Below are 21,437 nucleotides of genomic sequence, written 5' to 3'. Positions count from 1 at the left end.
AAAAATGCAACTCACAAAGGTCGCAAGGACTTTCGCATAGAAGAAACTGTCACCAGGATCGTAGGTAGAATTATGTAAGGAATCCGCTCCTCGGTTTACTGTTTGCCTTACCTTGCAGACAGGTGCAGTCCTGGAACACTTCCCCTGATATTTACTGCAGCCTGGATTCACTCACCAAAGCAATACTGCCACATGCCCCTTCTAACATTGGTTCTCTGACCTTTAAGTACTGCTTTCCCACAATGCTCCCTGCCGAGCATAGTCCTTCCTGGATGTCTCTGTGTTCTGCCATAAGCCTTGTCTTGTCTGTCTCCTTGGTTCCTGAGACCGGCTGCTAGTGTCACGCAGCGGTCTGTTCCTGTGCTGAAGCGGAGTACTCTCCTTGTTGTCTTCAGCTCCCTGGTTCCTGTGACCGACTGCTAGTCTCATGCAGTGGTCAGTTCCTGTTTCCTGTGCTGAAGCTGAGTACTCTCCTTGTTACTTCAGCTCCTTGTTTCCTGTGACCGGCTGCTATATTCACGCAGCGGTCTGTTCCTGTCGCCTGTGCTGAAGCGGAGGTTTCCCCTGTGTTTCTTCAGCTTCCTGGTTCCTGGGGCCTGCTGCTCTTTCCCTATTGCAGAGGCCGTGTCCTGGTTGCTGCGCTGAAATGGAGGATTTCCCAGCCCGCTCAGGACTCTTGCGCTGAAGCACTGGTTTACCAGTGCAGCTAGGCGGTGTGCTACTCTGGTCTGTCTACCACCTCCTGAGACCAGTACCATGGGCCATGGTCGCCGCACGCGCAGAAGCCACTCCCGCGCTCCTAAGCTGAAGCGGGGCTCTCCTGACTACCTGTTGCCGAACTCCTGCTTGAACAACGTTTACCCTGATGTCTCCAGTCCTGACCCTGCCCTGTGGTGAGGGTTGGTATGTTTCTGTCTGAAATCCTGTCCCGGCCTGTAGACCAGTCCCAGTTTGAAAACCAGTATCTGTGCGAAATACTACCCCTGATTGAAGAACAGATTATGTATGAAGGTTTAACCCCGTTGCAAAGACAATGCCGTAACGATCTCATTATTAAGGCTTACTGCCTCAAGGACTTAAAACAGTCTCTGGCCGCTTGTGTTTGCTCCCCTGGTCCCCCTTTAACCTGGGATAATGTGAATCCTATCAAACTTGCCAACGCCCAAGATATACTCTTTGCCTTGGCCTTATCATTGGACATTCCCGTAGTACAACAGGACCCTCTCTTCATGTTGGTTCATGCTCAAGACACACTCCGTGTACTTTCCCTGACTTTGGACATTTGCATAAAGGAACAGGACCCTCTCCTCGCCAGCTACGCTGCCGCTTGGCAGTCCCCCTGTACTGCCAGTCCTGTCGCTAAACATGGGGACGTATCTCCCTCTCCAGGAAATTACCAAACTGACCCACTATCACTGCCCCCTAACGTAGAAGCTGCCACGGTCCCTAGCCCTGATTGTACACCCGGGTACTCTGACACCAATGATACGTCTATGTTAACCCCTGCTGATCAGTCCTGTGAGGTTTCCCTGGAATATACGTATATTTCTCTAGCCAACACTAAGGCTCTAGTATCCAAGAACAAGTCCCTTTTTCCCTCTATTCCTAACTCTGAATCTCCCTTTTCAGCCCTTGAAGTTTTTCCTGCTTTAACCCCTGCTAGGCAGTTCTGTATGCCTTCCCTGTCAGAAAACGAATCCCTTCTACCTCCACGTACTCAGTTTGAATTTCTAAGTTCTGTTCCCAGGGTCATTCCTGTACTAACCCCTGTGGGGCAGCTCTCTGAGTCCCCTTTGGTAAACCCCTGTTCTCCGCCAGCCATGGTCACGTCCCTAGCTCCAGAAGAGAGATCCCTTGTCTCACCTATCACAGAGGAAAAACTCTCTATGTTCTACTCTCAGGTACTGTCTGCATTAACTCCTGTAAATTCTTGCTGCCTCCAAGCTAATGCCTTTGTTCTAGCCTCAGAGAATGTGTCCCCAAGTCCTACAGCAGAGGTTGCATTAAATGACTTCCCCAAGGTTGTTGAATCCTTAGTTAGTTTTTGCTATAAAACCCCTGCTTCAGCTCAAGTCTCAGCTGCTGTGCCCCCTGAAACTTCGGCTAAAGTTCTGATTCCAGTTAAATATATTCAGTTACCAAGTTTTTCCCTAAGCTTGGTCGCAGAGTTCCCATTCCCGGGTACTTCGCTGAATCATTCTGTCACCCAGAGAGCAATGATCCCTGCTTCAGCACATAGTCCCCACATCGTGGAATCTGCAGTCATTTCTGGTTTCCCAGACACTCCTTACCAAATACCAAATATCCACTTCAGAGACCAGTACAGTTATGATTACCCCCCGTGTACTGTCTGTGTTCTCCCCTTCTCAAATCTTAGGGTTAAAACCGTACAGTGGTCAGTATGCCCCTCCTGGGGTTCATGTGGTGTTCCCAGGAGGGTTTGCTGACACACTGTTTTCACTCAACGCTTTTTCATATGTGCTAGCTAGAAGCCTGCACACAGTTTCCCCTCTCTCTGAAATTTGCCTTGCTGGCCCTTGATACTCGGAGAGGTAAAGACCGGCTGCTATTCTCAAGCAGTGATCAGTTCCTGTTTCCTGTGCTGAAGCTGAGTACTCTCCTTGTTACTTCAGCTCCTTGTTTCCTGTGACCGGCTGCTATATTCACGCAGCGGTCTGTTCCTGTCGCCTGTGCTGAAGCGGAGGTTTCCCCTGTGTTTCTTCAGGTTCCTGGGGCCTGCTGCTCTTTCCCTATTGCAGAGGCCGTGTCCTGGTTGCTGCGCTGAAACGGAGGATTTCTCAGCCCGCTCAGGACTCTTGCGCTGAAGCACTGGTTTACCAGTGCAGCTAGGCGGTGTGCTTCTCTGGTCTGTCTACCACCTCCTGAGACCAGTACCATGGGCCATGGTCGCCGCACACGCAGAATCCACTCCCGCGCTCCTAAGCTGAAGCGGGGCTCACCTGACTAACTGTTGCCGAACTCCTGCTTGAACAACATTTACCCTGATGTCTCCAGTCCTGACCCTGGTGTGTCCACCGACGATGCTGTCTTCTCCTATCCTGATCCTGCTACGTACGACTATGAACTGCGCAATCCGGATCCGCCTGCGCGGTCTAAGGTCGGTGCTTTTACAACCCCACCTCAGCCACGCGGTCCGACCCAGGTTTGTGGCGAGCACAGCCGTGACAAAATAGAAGCCACTATTTATGTGCTGGTACCGGGTTCTTGTGGAAATGCTAGTGAAGTACAATAGTACTACTTCTGGGTGCACATCGACACACGTCACGTTAAGGTCCCCCCGGAATTGGTGCTACAATTTCCACGGTTCCAAACACTCTTGGCTCCAAGCAAAGACAGATACCTGGCAAACAGACCTCCAGCAAAGAGAAACCCTTTGTCTTTCCTTGGTATATAATGGCTACTATATGGCCTTTATATACAGGCAAGATAAGCGAAACCAACCTAAAATAGATAATAAAATAGGAATTAAAATACATTACAGTACATGTTACCCCTTAGTAGCCCAAGGGTCAACTTGCAATGTATTTTCATGACAAGCTGTCCACAAAGGGTGGTCCACAAAGGCTACAAAGGGGTTAATATATGAGTAACAGTGTTTCCCCCACCCAGTGGGAGATTGGGCCATTACTGATCATGTGGTGCATGATACCTGCTGGTAACAGGAGGGCAGAGTTGTCCACCGGTGGTAGTGGTGACACAAGACTAGGCTTCTTGGGTTCATACCCCACATATCTCTTTAGCAGTGCAGCGCCTCCATCTACCGTAGGCTCCAGTAGCTGAAAGTGATCTCCCACGGTAGAACTATTATTATCTCCCCCTCAGTAAGGTCACGTACCAGGCTGGAGGTATATAACAGGAGCGCTTTATTGCCTTCTGTACAGCACAGTAACGTGGCAGGCTTCTGCCCAATGCAGTACTCTCGGCTCTCACTGAAGGATGGACTCTGGACCGCCATTACAGGCCAAGGGCACCCACAGCTGTCCTAGCTCTTCCCCACCTCCCTAGCAGAGGAATCGTCCACACTCTCTCCCCCGAGGTAGGAACACAAGGGAAGGCCCCAATCTCAGGCTCCCAGTTGTGTTACCTGCCTTCCTCAGTGGGGGAAGGACACTGCTAATTTGGGGTGGTACTGCCCTTAAGTACAGCCAGGAGGAGGGCACCAGGTCTGGCTCATGATTGGTCATGCCCAGGCCTGATGTCACCGCCACCCGCTGTCACTCAAGTGTAGCTCCTCGGGGTGGGACCCCATAGCAACTACTGGCAACCTGATTTACCAGGGTTTACTGCCAGTCCAATTGCAGAATAGTAGCTATACTACATACACCCCTTGGCCACTTAAGTGTAAAGTAAAGCATTGCCATGTGAGGCTTTACTAACCACTAAGGTAACCAAGGGGTTAACCCCCCACCTCCTTGGCAGGTTTAATCCCATTCCCCGGGGAAACTACACCCAACCCCCAAGACAAGTAAACCTACCCCCCCCCCCCCCCTCTAGACTAACGCCCAATATCCCTATAAGCCATATGTGGCTAACAGTGTTTTTTAGCATTAACCATAAAAAAATACACAAGCATTAAAAAACACATGCAAAAAAAAGGACAATATTAAAAATACATGGGAAATTAATTTATACCATAAAACCATTGCTTGTCACTGTGGCTACCTAGGCACACTCAATTGGGGCCTATATAGCCACATTGGCAATCAATAGTAGGCTGTAATGAAGAAAAAATACATTACTTACCCTCTTAACTATCTGAGTGGCTAGGAAGCCATTGGTTAGCATGAAGGGATTAACCCCTCATGCCACCCCCACCCTCTGCCCTCTAGAAGGCATAACCACCCACACCAGGGCAACTACTCCAATCACCCCCACACACATATACATTTAATTGGAAATAGCTCTATTATCAAAATAATGGGCCTCATGCAGTAAGCGCCAATAAGGCTTTTATCGGCATTTTCCCACCAAAATTTGATTTGAGATTCAGTAAGCGCCGATAAGTGGTCAAAATGCGCCACTTTTTGGCACTTTTTGAAATCGGCTGTATTCTAGTAGCCCCGATCAGCTTATCGGTGCTGATCGGCACTCAGAAATGAAGATATCTTCGGCAATTTGTCCCGCCAACTAAAGTTGGCAAGTTGGAGGGGAGAAGGATCGGCAAGGTTGCCGGGACGGCACTTAGAAAAAATAGCTCCTCTCTACATCAATGGAGTCAATGGAGCGGGGACTTATAACTTTATAGGACTGTTTACGTTCTATTGCTCATAATACAAATGTGCTTGGCATTACAGTGTCGATGTCATTCACTTCATCGTGTCACCGCTTACGTTTATTATTGACACAACATTGTACTTTTATATGTTATGATGATTTGCGTGTCACATTAGTCTTAATGTTATGATGAGTCAAGGGAAACTCCTATAGTAAGCTCTTAAAGGAACAGGTCACATTATATGAAACATGTTACTTATGTGTGCTTCAAATTATTATATGATGCAACACATTTCACACATCTAACAGATCCAGAGTATAGTATTGTTGGTATACATTAGAGAATGTTTTGAATGTGTAACTCATGATCAAATGTCAATGTAGCTGTTTGTTTTCATGTTTACGTGTACTTTGTGACCTCCCTCTTTTGATGACGTCCGCAATTGGACACTCAATAACATTGCATGTTTACATTGTACACAATGCATTATAATCACTTCATGCTAAGTTATACACAGATCTATAATAGTTACTCATTTTTACACGATTCAAACATAATCAATAGCAAGTATCCTGATGGCACAAAATTATGCATATTCACATTACAATTAGTTCATGTGAACATGTGACAATAACATGCCAAATTAGACATGTAACAACGTAGTTTGTCAACATCAATGTCATGGTTGTATCCTAATGAGATGACTGAGTGTTGCGTTCAGAAGTGGTACATGCATTACACATTCCATAAATACTTGCGAATAAATTATTGTACAAGCTTAACGTTACATCATTGTCAAATATCATGATTGCCTGATGAACACACATAAATAATCCTTTTAATTCGTACTGGATACCTGTTTGGCGTTAACTTCTTGGATATGTTAATGTAACACCTTGCACTCCATCAAGTCACCTGACATCATCACATAGGTATTTAAAGGAGGCTAATTACCTGCGCATTGACAGCTACAGACCTGAAAATGATGTGAATGTTTATGAGACGGAGGAAGATTCTATTGGAGGAGAGGCTAGCTGAGAGTCAGGATGTCACAGGCCAAGGAAGGGTCAGGGACAGAGACAGGGACAGGGACAGGGACCCGGAGAGGAGAGGGAGAGGGCGAGGGCGAGGGTGAGGGAGAGGGAGACGGAAAGGGCAAGGAGATGAGAGGAGAAGAGGGAGGAGAGAAGTTGTGCCTCGTCCTCGTTTGTACAGGGAGAGAACCATGTTAGATGGGATGAGTGAGGAGGAGATTATAAATCGCTATCGTTTGGGTTCAGCAGCAATCTTTGAAGAGATAAGGGGAGATTTAGATTTTGTGACAGCCAGAGGTCGTGCAGTCCCTGGTCTTGTTAAAATTCTGTGCTCATTACATTATCTTGCTTCCACGTCATTCCAGACAACTGTGGGCATAGTGGGCGGGGTCTCGCAATCTACATTCTCGCGGGCCTTTACCCAGTTTCTATGTGCACTGAATAGACGTGCTAGGAATTATATTCATTTTCCTACAAAGCACACAGAGTGGCTGGAAGTCAGGAATGGCTTTTATACCATAGCCGGGATACCATGTGTGATGGGTGCAATTGCTTTGATCCCGCCTAGTCAGAGTGACCATGCTTACCGCAATCGTAAGCACTACCATTCACTGAATGTACAGGTGGTATGCGATGCCACGATGAAGATTATGCATGTGGTAGCCAAATTCCCTGGTTCCAGTCACAATTCCTCTATCCATCAGTCTTCCATGCTTTCGAAGAAGGCTATTTTGGACCTGGTTGGCTGGTGGGTGAGTACATATTATGATGTGTTAAGAAACAACTCTAGTTTTTCTATGAACGGTTGAATGTAATAATGTTAACACAAATTGTATCATATTTGTGCACGATGTATTATAGGTGACTCAGGATACGGAATTAGGCCGTGGCTGTTGACCCCGGTGGCAACCCCTCAATGTGAAGCAGAGGAGAGGTATAACGTGGCACATATATCTACACGATCCATCATAGAGAGAACATTTGGGCTTCTGAAGACACGATTTAGGTGTTTAGATAGAACTGGTGGGGCACTTCAATATAAGCCTGCTAAAGTGTCAGATATTATAATTGCATGTTGCATTTTGCACAATCTGGCACTCCGCAATAATTTAGAAACCGACATATGTCAGGGCTTGGAGGAGGAGCATCCCGTCAATTTACCAGCTGACACTGAGCAAACAGACAGTGGTGTGGAGACATGTCGGAATGTCATAAACACATATTTTTCATGTAAGCAAATACATATATGTTCATAGTACTACATAGATGTATTCATTCATTGTAATGATAAATACATGTGTCCAAATACCATTCACTTAGGAAACAGATGAATATGGTTCGCACACCTTTCTCTTCTCTGCTGTGTGGACAATTGCATGTGGCACCGGTATGTCATTCATCAACAGGTTGTATTATACTTCTTATCACTAAAAGGTGTTGTGTGTACGTGAGGAAATAATGTGTACTAAATCTATATTTTCTGTACATGCTCTTTTTGGTTATGCATACACAATAAACCTACTATGTCGATAGCCAATAGCTAGTGCAGTATGGTTACATACAATTTCTCTTTTGGAGTGTGACATGTGTGTCACAATGATGTGTAGACTATTGTGTGTTTAAGATCATATTTGACGTATTCTAGATTTTGTTTCATATCACATACAAAATTGTCACTTCTGTGTGTTGCTTACCTTACTGAACATGTCATGACAATGATTTATATTCATGCATGTTTTCTTTTTCAAGGTATATCACTCCAAGGACTGCTGATGGTATATATTTTAATTCACATCTGTCATAAGATGTGCAAACCTCGATACAGGTATAGTTACAGGATGTATAAAGAAAACATAATGAAAAATATGTGACAATTGATATATGTCGTTTCTGTATTGTGTACATGCGTTTATCTACACTTGGTGGTTATTGTGCATTGTGTTTTCAAATCATTACATACATTACATAACATGTAATTTTGCCTACATAACAACATCCATTCATGCACATGAGCGATGTTAACACTCAATGCATGTTTGTATAAGAACCCAAATGTGTTAAACATCATTAACATTGCAATGTATGTGATTATTTCTTCTCTCACTTCATCTTCATGTTGATTACTACATTGTCACATGTGTATGTATAAGTGAAAGATGTGTGTTTATTTGACGTTCATCTAACATTTGTCAAAATGTTAACACCATTCCAAAGTATAGCTCTTTGGATTCTCAAGTTTTCCTAAATCATTCAACACAATGACAATGTAGTTAATAAAATTTTTATTTCATTCACGTTAGTTATTCATAATGATTATGATCCTTTATAAGTACTGTCAACATATGAACATAACTGAAGTACACATTTGCATACGCACACATTTCAGCAACATAGTGTGTGTGTGTGTTTTAGTTATTGTGTGATGCATGTATTTCTAACAGAAATAATATAAACCAACATCGTAATGTTACTTTTATCCTCGTCGTCACTTAGCTATGTATGTGTTGAACGTTTACTAATAACATTAAACTATAGTTACTCGTGTGAATTAAATGTACACACAAATGTTCATGGTTTAATGATCTGTACCTAACATTCATTAGCTCATGCATGTTAGGTTACCACTAAAACTTAGGTGATAATATAACATTCACACGACTAAAAAGTTTCTATCACCTCACTATTGTTATTCTGTACGTTCAGATACAATGTCTACGAGTTGTTATGTAGCATTTACATTCTTTGACAAGTCACACGTGAGATTATAATATATAGTAGATTAATGTGTTTGCTGAGTGATAATGTTGGTTGCATATATCACATGGCAATACATATAATGTTAGTAGAAAATAAAAAAAGATCAATATAAGTTCTAACTGTAAATATAGTTACATAATTGAACAGGGTATACATTATATTCAAGACATTGCATGCACAGTTAAAGAAAATATATATTATGGGCGTATGAAACAGTTACAGACCAGATTAAAATGTGAGACAGCCTTAAATTTGAAAGAACTTAAACTGGTGGTGGATGTGAGAGTCTCTGGTAGGTTGTTCCAGTTTTGGGGTGCACGGTAAGAGAAGGAGGAACAGCCGGATACTTTGTTGAGCCTTGGGACCATGAACAGTCTTTTGAAGTCTGATCTCAGGTGATAAGTGCTGCATGTGGTAGGGGTGAGGAGCTTGTTCAGATAGCTGGGTAGCTTGCCCATAAAGAATTTGAAGGCAAGACAGGAAAGGTGAACTTTGCGCCTAGACTCTAGTGATGACCAATCTAGTTATTTGAGCATTTCGCAGTGATGTGTGTTGTAGTTGCATTGGAGAACAAAACGACAAATTGAATTGTAGAGGGTGTCAATTTTGCTAAGGTGGGTTTGAGGTGCCGAGCCATATACTATGTCGCCATAGTCAATAATTGGCATTAGCATCTGCTGTGCGATATGCTTTCTGACCAGGAGACATAGGGAGGATTTGTTCCTGTAAAGTACCCCTAGTTTGGCATAGGTCTTGGTTGTCAGGGTATCAATGTGCATTCCGAATGTTAAGTGGGAGTCAAACCATAAGCCCAGGTTTTTAAAACTAGTGACAGGGGTTATTGTGGTGTTAGCGTTGGTTCTAATCAGGAGCTCAGTCGATGGAAGCTTTACAAATTTAGTCTTGGTCCCAAATACCATTGTTACAGTCTTGTCAGTATTTAAAAACAGTTTGTTTTGGGAAATCCAGTTTTCGAGTCTCAAAAAGTCAAACTGAAGTATGTGTTGAAGGTCAGAGAGGCTATGGCTGTGTGCATATAGGATTGTGTCATCTGCATACATGTGTATTGAGGCTTCCTTACAAGCTGTGGGAAGATCATTAATGAACACTGAGAAGAGTAGGGGCCCCAGAACATAGCCTTGCGGGACACCACAGGTGATATCCAGGGGGTTGGAGTTAGAGCCTGAGATGGACACATGTTGGCATCTTCCTGATAGGTAGGACTGAAACCAGTTTAAAGCATGCTTCCCTATTCCAGAGCTCTGGAGTTTGTTAAGCAGGACAGCATGATCAACTGTATCAAAAGCCTTTGCAAAATCTACAGTAGGAATACTGCACCAGTGAGTTGTCCCCGTTCCATTCCACACTGGATTTCATTGCAAACTTTTAGCAGGGTAGTTACGGTGGAGTGTTTGGGACGAAAGCCAGATTGGAATTGGCTAGGGAAATTTGTCTTGGTACAGTGGTGCCCGATCTGAGTCTAAGTTGGCTAGATCCGCGGCTTTCAGATTATCCCGGTTAGGTGCGTTTTTTTGTTGTTTTCGCCCGGAGTGAACTGCGTTATTTTCGCGCTCGTGATATTAGCATTTTATTCTCGCTGTCTGCAATACTGCAATGCCGTGTAAAAACTCAGGGGGGCGTTTGTGAGCTGTTGTCTTGGAAGTCTAATACCTTCACGGTTCAACCTACGTCAGTACACAGTCTGTGTGTGCGCGCGCAGTAATTGTAAATTTGCATATTTAAAGTATACATGCATTTGCAGTGCTGTGCTGCTGTACAGTATGTCTCATTTGAAAATTGTTGAAACGCATAGGCGTGTACAGTACTGTAACAGTGTCACATTTCTGCATATACAGCGCTCTCCCCTCGCTCAGGATAATTAACTGCACTGCAGGGTATTTCAACTTCTTATCTTCTGTGCAATGCAGTACATCTCTCCCACACCATTCCTTTGAACGTGTGTCTGGTTTCAATCACATTCCTGCTTGACAGCAGGAATTTACTGGCATGCGCCTGTAACTTCGCCCACCACTGCTTGCTTGCCTGAGTGAGTGACCAAAAAAAAATTAATTTTTTTTTTATTGTAATTTTTTTTTCTCCACAAGCCTGCAAAAACCATCTTCCTGTATTACGATATTGAATCTGTGCTGTAGCTTTTGACTGCAACCCTGTGCATTTGACTGCACATGGTTGATTTGTGTGCTTTTTACGTACTGTATTTGGGGGTGTATTATTATGATGTACTGCCTTTTGAAATTAAAGTATGTCTTTAGCTTTGAACGTCATGCAGCTGTACCTGTAGCCCCCTCCCCCATGAACGCTAGCTCAAGGATTTGAAATTCCACGGAGTCGTTAATTTTTTTAATCTTGCCATTGTGTTCTGAATCCGTCCATAGCCGAGCTACAAAGCCTCACTGCCCCTGCGAGTAATTCTCTTTGAGATGGGAATTTTGAGGCTTTGTTTACGGCAACGCTTTGGAAAATCCCTTCTCAAATTTGATTTGCACAGAGCATGCGCCTGTGTGTAATCCTCTTTCGGATGGGAGCTAGTTTATTCCTGCTCATGCGCCTGTAACTTTTAACTGTTCTTTTATCTACAAGCCTGCACAAACAATCTTGATATTACGATATTAAATCTGTGCGTTTGCCTGCACATGGTTGATTTGTGTGCATTTTATATACTGTATTTGGGGGGTGTAGGGATCAAATTACAGTATTATGATGAACTGCCTTTTGAAATTACTGTACTCTACAGTACAGTATGTTATTTCTTTGAACTGCTGCACGACTAATCCTTCATCCCTCCCCCATGCACACTTTCCACACCTGTACCTCGCTGCCATGCATAAAATGTTACACACTTTGCATAACCCATCACTCGATGATCTTTATCTGAACGTGCCCTTGTCCAGATATTGCATTGTGCCACCTGCTTCCATGGAGCAACCCCGATTCTACTGACGCAGGAGCGCACTCACCTCTGCCGTGCCTGTCATGCAGAAAAAGCGAAAGGCGGTTGCCGTTTCCACACCAAGGCAAAAGCGACAGGCTAAGGCCAATAAAGAAAACCTTCTGCTGACCCCAAAGGCTAAGGGTTTTCATAGACGTCAGCCTTATTATGTCAAGAAGATGTACGGTGATGTACTCTCGACGCAAAACGATTGGCAGCCAACCCATCGAACCCACAGACTACTTCCTCACATACGCTTCGACGACTCTGCCGCCGCTGTCCCGGAAATCTTCAGCCCGTCTTCTCCACCCCTCGTCCTCGACGATGCCGCCGCCCTCCCGGAAACCCACAGGCCATCTTCTCTGGTTCTATCCGACGACGCTGCTGCCTCTTAAATCCACGGGTCACTTTCTCCTTTGCTCTTGGACGACTCTGCTTCTCGCCCGGAAATTCAAAGGTCACTTTCTCCATCCCTCTTCGACGATGCTGCCGCTTCTCCTCTACCGGATATCCACAGGTCACCTCCTCCACCCTTCTTCGACGTCGCTGCCGCTTCTCTCCAGGGAACCCCCATCTCATCCTCCGTTGCACCCATCCACCGAGATGTCCACACGCCATGCATAAGAAGCAGCTCGTTAGACCGGATGCTGAATGGGATAAGTGTGGATCTCCCCGGGAACTCTATTGTGCTAGCAAAGATAGATTTGCTTCTGAAGACCATGTTAAATGTGGAGCAACGGATGCTACATATGGATCAACGGATGATACATATGGATCAACGGATGCTAGATATGGATCAACGGATGGATCGACGGATGGAGAAGATAGAGGCTGACATAGCGGGTATACATAATTTGCTCGGTGTTAATGCCCCTGTTTCCCCGATGCCGGAGCAGGGGGGTTACATGGATGTGATGAATGGGAGCATCCACCCCCTTCCATCACCAAGCGCACCACCTCCACCAGAAGATGTAGTGTACATGTATGCCGTTGAGGAGGACATGACAACCCCGTCAAGACCACGCCAGGAGACAACACGGCGACCAAGACCAGAGGAAAGCTTCCTCCCAGACAACCTACCATCGCCCATCGCCTCAAGCACACCCGCTCGTAGAAGACCTACATTCGCTCGCATCGATACGGTGCCCGACATCACCCTGTGCGATCTGCCACCGACGCTCAGGGAGAAGTATAGGGTGATGAGTGCAGGTGCACCCCACAAGTACTGTATAAACAAAAAACAAAACTGTGCGCTACTACCTAACTACCTATAAAGTTTAAATGTATAAATATATACAGTGCAGTGACTATACCATCAATTTAGTGATAAAAAAATTTAAAAAAAATTAAACCACAACTCCCACAGTGAGATAATTATACATTAAATAATAAGTGCCACATAACCGTGTTGGGGATAATGGCGTCTGCAGCTGTAAACGCAGGGGTGGCTCAGCACCCCACACACACTAAGAGAATGGAAACAAAAGAAAACAGCGCACAACGCCAAAGTTCATATGTATGGATTACATGTGACATAAAATCCCTGTATACTAATATACCTCACCAGAAAGGGTTGGATGCTGTTAATTCCTTTCTGGAATCAGACTCTGATCTGCATCCATTAAATAGGGAATTTATTCTAGAGTCTATCAGTTTCATATTGAAACATAATTATTTTCTGTTTCTCTCCACTTTCTACCTACAGGTTTGCGGACCTGCAATGGGTACTAGGTTTGCCCCCAGCTTCGCAAACCTGTACGTGGGAAGGTGGGAGTCTCAGTTTATCATGCCCGACCAACCATACCACAGGAATGTCGTTGTGTGGAGACGCTACATAGACGACATCCTGTGTGTGTGGGATGGTGATTACGATTCAGCCAGTGCATTTGTAGCCAACCTTAATAGGAATGACTACAACCTTGAGTTCACACACAAGGTGGATGCCACCCAGATAGACTTTTTGGACTTAAGATTAACTTGCAAAATGGATGGCACCGTGGAGACTGAGACCTTCTTTAAGGAGGTGGATACCAGCAATGTGCTGATGGCGAATAGTAATCACAAAAAGACATGGATAAACAACATACCAGGGGGGCAATTTGTGAGACTCAGACGTAACTGTAGTAGTTTAGAGGTTTTCAACTAACAGGCTAACAAATTATTTTGGAGATTTAGAGAGAGGGGATATCCTAAGGAACTTCTAGAAAGAGAGATCATAAGGGTACGTAATATGGATCTTATGGATATGTTAGTTCAAAATAGATCCACGATTAAAAATAAAGAAGGTCAAAACACAAAAAAGGACACTCTTAATGTGGCTTTCATTACAGACTTTAATTCGGTTCATAGAGACATTGAAAAGGTTTTTAACAAACACTGGGGTATATTGTGCAATGATCCCATTTTGGGATCACATCTTGACGTCAAACCACGGTTTATTTACAGGAGAGCAAAAAATATCAAAAACTTGTTAGCTCCTAGTGATGTTTTTATAAGTAAGAGCAATACTACATCGAAAAAGAACTGGCTAGGGCCTAAACCAAAAGGCAACTATATCTGTGGTAATTGCACGATTTGTAAATACCAACATCCTGACAAACACACTTTTTATTCACAAGTAACGAAGGAAGTTTTTAATATTGATGACTTTATTCTATGTACCTCTACACATATTGTATACCTATTGGAATGTGCGTGTGGGTATCAATATGTAGGCAGAACCAAACGCAGCCTTAAAGTTCAGATTCAGGAACATGTCAGAAATATTAAAAATGGTTTTGAAAAACATAGTGTATCTAGACACTTCCTGATACACCATAATAAAGATCCGTCAAGTCTCACTTTTAAGGGGATTCAGTTGATTCCTGTAAATAGAAGAGGAGGGGACAGAGTTAAAACATTGTCTTCTAAAGAGACATATTGGATACATAAGTTAGATACTATGTCCCCTAAGGGGTTAAATGAGGATGTGGATATTTGGGCACTTTATTGAATCTTTAGCTCACCACCCCTCTGTACCTAGGGGATGTATCATTTATCTCTGTATCTCTGTTTTCCTTTCTTTATCCTACGCTTTTTTCTAGTTACATCTTTATATGCAAGTAATGATGGTGTCTTTTTTAAGTCGACTAATATTGTGTTTCTTTTATTCCAGCATGTTTTTAATTATTTATGCTAGGTTTTGTCTATATGTAAGTTTATATTAAATAGGTATTGTTTTTTTTTTGTTTTGTTAATAAAGTTGTTATTTTAAAAGTAAACTACACATCTTCCTTATCACGCAGACCATTACCTATTATAGATGATTGTTCTATCCCTAATTGGTTGACCAATAAGGTATCTATGTGAGGTATTTAAGACCTCTGGGTAATGGCCTAATTATTCCCTGAAGAAGTAGTTAATTCTACGAAACTAGTTGGATGTAACATTCTATTGCCTTATATCTGCTTACATTGGCCTTTGTCTATGTATTGGCCTGTCCTGTTTTTATTTAATCCTGTGTGCTGTTTTGGACACTTGTGAGAGACTTTGTAAGACTGTTCAAACTTCCCTATTGAATCCACCACTGCTGTGTAGACAGTGACGTCATTACACAGCGTCCCGCGACGGAGCGGCATCATGGCACACTGAGGGCACCCCAGCAAGCTGCGTTTCAACCTCTGTGCAGAGGATACACCTGCCGAGGTACAGGAGCAGCTTCATATCGGCCAGGAAGCAGGAGCGATTTCACCGAGCCCCAGTACCAGCTGCTGAACCTGGCTGCATGAAGGGAAATCCCCTTGAGAGTGAAAGACTGACGTCCTGCCCCAGAATCAACTGAGCTGCATCAGCAGAGGGAAGCAAGCACCCGATTCTACAGTTAACAGCTGCCGAGTGGTAAACAGTGTGATACACACTACATGCTTTTTACCAACTTTTTTCATGTACGCAGATATATTACCCCCTTTTTAATTCTATAATATATTGTTGAATTTGCTTCACTATTTGGCGTTGTGCGCTGTTTTCTTTTGTTTCCACCCCACAAGTATGCCTTGTTACTTTATAAGCACCATGTTCCCTACTCGTTGTACTGCGACTGGGCCTTCAGAGTGAACTACGACGGAAATCGCGTAAAAAAGGCGCTTCCTGCCAATTTAAGAAAGAACATTCTGGATGAAATGAGGTGCTTTTATCCAATTACAGATCTGTAATGAAAGGCGTTCGAGACTGCATTAATGCATTAATTTTGCGCCATGCAAGGAATCGGCCATGGACGGACAATGTGGTGGACTTTATGGTTTAATCACGGGAACTGTAAGACCATACTGTTGTGCTGAACTGTGCTGTACATGTTTTGTTTAAAACCAGAGACAGAACATAAAACACAGACAAAGCTCAGTTTTAGCACATCCAGTGAAACTCATACACGGTACAGTGCCTAAATATATATGTATAAATATCTATTAAGTAAAATGGTCTTTTAGTTTGACATTTTTGGCCAAAATTGTTGTAAGCCCCTGAGCCAACTTCACCGCAGACCACAATTCAGGGGTCCCTAACGCTAATATAAATTCTTAATAACCTGTGTAGTAACAGGAAGAATGATTTAAAGTAAATCTGTCAATATTAGTTGCAAAGTTCTAAGTCTGATTGAAGCCTTTATTAACCTGTACATTACCAGGAAAAGCACTCTGTATTAGAGTTGTCACAACCATCCTGCAAGCAAACAAGTTCCCCTGTGTGGAAGATGCTATGGAGTGAGCCCTTAACCATTTAAATGTGGGAGGGGGTGAGCTTCAATTAAGTAGGAGGTTGCCACCCTCCAATCAGCCAAGACTAGCTGAAACACAATTGTAAAATATACTGGACACCTAACAAGCTCCTATTGAACCCCCAAAATAACCACAACATATATATAAGCATATGAGTGTCACAGAGGAGTGCTACTGAGCATGGCAATTGTTTGCTTGCAGGATGCTTGTGACAACTCTAATACAGAGTGCTTTTCCTGGTAATGTACAGGTTAATAAAGACTTAAATCAGACTTAGAACTTTGCAACTAATATTGACAGATTAACTATAAATCATTCTTCCTGTTACTACACAGGTTATTAAGAAATTATATTAGCGTTAGGGACCCCTGAATTGTGGTCTGCCGTGAAGTTGGCTCAGGGGCTTACAACAACTTTGGCCAAAAATGTCAAACTAAAAGACCATTTTACTTAATAGATATTTATACATACAACAAAAAAAAGAAAGCGCCCGATCCTAGTGCAATATGAAAAAAAACACTTTTAATACAAATCGATTAGGTCCAACAAAAATACACTCACAAACAAATAAAAGGTAAAAGCATGTTATGAGTATACTCATTCGCCTCCACGTGCTGCTGTAACTCCGTTTGTAAACTGCTCTCTCTTGGGTGAAGTGTCTGCTTCTCCAATAGCCCTTATCGGTGCAGGAACTGTGAGAGTCTCTGGAACCGTGACCCGGAAGTGGGATCAAATGCCAGGATGGTGGGTATAACCCTGAGGTTTGGTGTAGACTGGCAAGGAGTTTTTCCCTATAATGCCCACTTTTATGAAGTACCCGGTTCTTGTACCTCTACTGGCAAACCGCTCCCTTCAAGGATAGAGCTCCGGTCTTTCCCGTAGTCCTCCGGTGGGTATAGGGGTTGGAACTGTAACCCGGAAGTGTAATCGCCCCCTCTGTGTAAACCGGATGCGGAGCAACGGATGTGCGACCCCGCTGTTGAGATCTTATTATACCGGCAAAGTTCCAAAGTCCTGACACAACTGTGCAAAAATAAAAGGCAGCAAAACGGCAGCGAACGAGTATTAATAAAAACTGGTCTAGATACCAATAAAAAAGGGAGGATTTTTTATTGGTATCTAGACCAGTTTTTATTAATACTCGTTCGCTGCCGTTTTGCTGCCTTTTATTATTGCACAGTTGTGTCAGGACTTTGGAACTTTGCCGGTATAATAAGATCTCAACAGCGGGGTCGCACATCCGTTGCTCCGCATCCGGTTTACACAGAGGGGGCGATTACACTTCCGGGTTACAGTTCCAACCCCTATACCCACCGGAGGACTACGGGAAAGACCGGAGCTCTATCCTTGAAGGGAGCGGTTTGCCAGTAGAGGTACAAGAACCGGGTACTTCATAAAAGTGGGCATTATAGGGAAAAACTCCTTGCCAGTCTACACCAAACCTCAGGGTTATACCCACCATCCTGGCATTTGATCCCACTTCCGGGTCACGGTTCCAGAGACTCTCACAGTTCCTGCACCGATAAGGGCTATTGGAGAAGCAGACACTTCACCCAAGAGAGAGCAGTTTACAAACGGAGTTACAGCAGCACGTGGAGGCGAATGAGTATACTCATAACATGCTTTTACCTTTTATTTGTTTGTGAGTGTATTTTTGTTGGACCTAATCGATTTGTATTAAAAGTGTTTTTTTTCATATTGCACTAGGATCGGCGCTTTCTTTTTTTTGTTGTTCGCAGATTCCTGGGAGGTCGTTGGTCCTTGTGGAGAGCTGCCAGATCCTATTTTTGAATCCCTTTTTTCATTTTTCATTTTTTATTTTTACCTTTTATTTTTATTTTTATTTTTATATATATTTTTTCTTTCATAGAAATTTGTATTTTATTATATTATTATATCACTTATTTCATGTATTTGTATTAGTGATTTAGGGTTTTAGCTATTTCAGTTTAATTATATACAGGTCCACAATTACACCCATTGATTTTAGTTTAGCATGTTTAGAAAATACCAGTACTAATTCAGCTATTCTATTAGAATTCAATTTATGTATAGTCAATCAAATATGCCAATCAATACTGTTTATTAACTACATTCAGATCTTTATTACCTGTAGAGCGCAGTCTTTTTTTTTCTGTCTAGATATTTATACATATATATATTTAGGCACTGTACCGTGTATGAGTTTCACTGGATGTGCTAAAACTGAGCTTTGTCTGTGTTTTATGTTCTGTCTCTGGTTTTAAATATATATTGTCATGCTCAGTAGCACTCCTCTGTGACACTCATATGCTTATATATATGTTGTGGTTATTTTGGGGGTTCAATAGGAGCTTGTTAGGTGTCCAGTATACTGTACATGTTTTGACCTGCTGAACTTAAATAAAGGAGGTGTTTTGACCTGCTGTACTGTATTTAGCTTACTGTTTTAACTTGCTGTACACACACACACAGGACCTGCACAATTCCAGTCACTGAGGGCCGCAAACAGGCACGGTTTTCAAGGTTGTCCTGAAAACCGGGCCTGTCTCCTGCCCTCGAGGACTGTAGTGGTGCAGGCCTGACTGACTGTTTTGCACACCATCCCACTGTACTGTAAACTGTATGTTTCTTTAATAAAGGAGATGTTGCGATTTGTATACTGTATTTTATGAATAAAGATTTTTTTTAATCACAGGTAAGACCATACTGTTGTGCTGAACTGTATTGTGCTGTACATGTTTTGACCTGCTGTACTTAAATAAAGGAGATGTTGTTGTGTGTTTTTTAACTTGTATTTATACAGAAATGTTTTAACTAGCTGTACACACACACAGGACCTGCAAAATTCCAGTCCCTGAGGGCCGCAAACAGGCATGGTTTTCAAGGTTGTCCTGAAAACCGGGCCTGTCTGCTACCCTCGAGGACTGTACTGGTGCAGACTGTTTTGCCCACCATCCCACTGTATATGTTTTGACTTTAATAAAGGAGATGTTGCGTTTTGTATATTTTATGAATAAAGAATTTGTTTTTATAACATGTGACTGTAAACCATACTGACTGACTGTAAATGTTTTTACTTTCTATACATAAATGTTTTCACTACTGTAGCAGTAAACCATACACCTGTTGATGTTTTGAATTGCTGTGCACTTAAAAAATTTCTACATTGTACAGTATTTGTAAATAAATGTTTTTGTGCTTACTCCACCGATAAAAGAACATGTTGATTTGTTTTACATTGTTCCATTGGCTCCTTTGCTACTGTAACAAAATACAGTGTTTCTAGAAGGTACACTACTGCCCAGGCACACTGTATTGTATACTGTAGGTATGCTCAGTACTGTATGTACTGGCACTGTATAGAAGACCCATACTGTACAGTATGTACAGTACTGTAATACATATAGAATAAATGCACAGTTTTTATTTTTTCGGGTTTATTACACAGTATACAGTTTATAAAAAAGTATTGTATACTGTACGGCCGGAAAACATCATCATACTGTTTCAGGTACAGTATTCTATCCTAATCAATAACAACGGCCACTAAAGTGTAGACTCCGGTACCTGGCTTTTTAAATCCGATTCAGCAATGTGCAGACATTGTTACACACAGCGATATTATCCATCGAAATCCCTCCATTAGCCGCTTTCTTTTCTGAGGAAAAACAAAAAGAAAAGTTTTACTGTAATGGTCTAAAGAAGTTCCCAGTCAGGCCCACCAATAATTTTCTCGGGGGGCGTCTCCTGTTCACATGCGCATGCGCCTACCGTCGATGTAATGACACGCATATGCGTTTCAAGAAGGTTCCAATGCGCATGCGCCTAGCGTTCCACCAATTGTTCAGTATCTGCAGTACAGTACTGTAGAAGCCGCTCACCCAATGATATTGCTTACAGGAGAATCGCTTGACTTTTGAATCGCACCGATATTGATACTGTATTGTCAACAAAAAAAAACACAGAAAATAATACGGCAACAATACTCACCATAGAATTTCCCATTCAGCTGGCGCCGGCGCCGGTCCACTGCCAGTCCAGTGTTCTTGATCATCCACGTCGATAGTTTGCAGCGGGACTAGTCTACCTGTAGTCAGCTGATGAGGCTGGAAATTGCTTGGGTACATGCAAGCTTGATCGAAACTGCACGCGAAATCCGACTCAGGCTCGTCACTGACGGTGGGACTGTTATCGGAAGCCAGTGCCAGTGCATTGCTTGGCAGCGACTGTCGTTTCTTAGTTGGTTTTAAAACGACCCTTCGCCTTTTGCCGTCTGCATGATCATAGATACAGGAAAAAGCCGGTAATACACACCAATACCCTCCAACAAATTGTGGCTCAATACGATAAAAACAGGGATCGCTACATATCCTTTTCCTTATTGCCCACTTCCACGTATGAGGAGCTGTCGAAAATTTGTAAAAGTCATAGTTTTCGATAAAATACTGATAGATCTGAACAACAGTTGCCATCTTATCATCTGTTGCATTAATCGCGGCCCATATCAAATACGCGTAACTTCTGTCGGGTTTTTGGAAAACAGGCTGCACTTGAACACTCATGGCGGGCGGCGGGTCTCTGGAGAATACTGTAACTGAAACTGGTCTTTGTCTTGCTTTAATATGAAAAGCCTAAATTGATACATTATTGCAACCTCTTCCTTCAGTCTCAAGGCCAAGCTACAATAGCACACTGTGGTATCTTTTTTAAATGAAACACCTGCAAGT

Source organism: Ascaphus truei, chromosome 1 (genome assembly GCF_040206685.1).
Source record: "Ascaphus truei isolate aAscTru1 chromosome 1, aAscTru1.hap1, whole genome shotgun sequence".
In the NCBI taxonomy this organism is placed as follows: domain Eukaryota; kingdom Metazoa; phylum Chordata; class Amphibia; order Anura; family Ascaphidae; genus Ascaphus; species Ascaphus truei.
The sequence above is the reverse complement of the archived record's forward strand: the minus strand, read 5'-3'. Positions refer to the sequence as shown.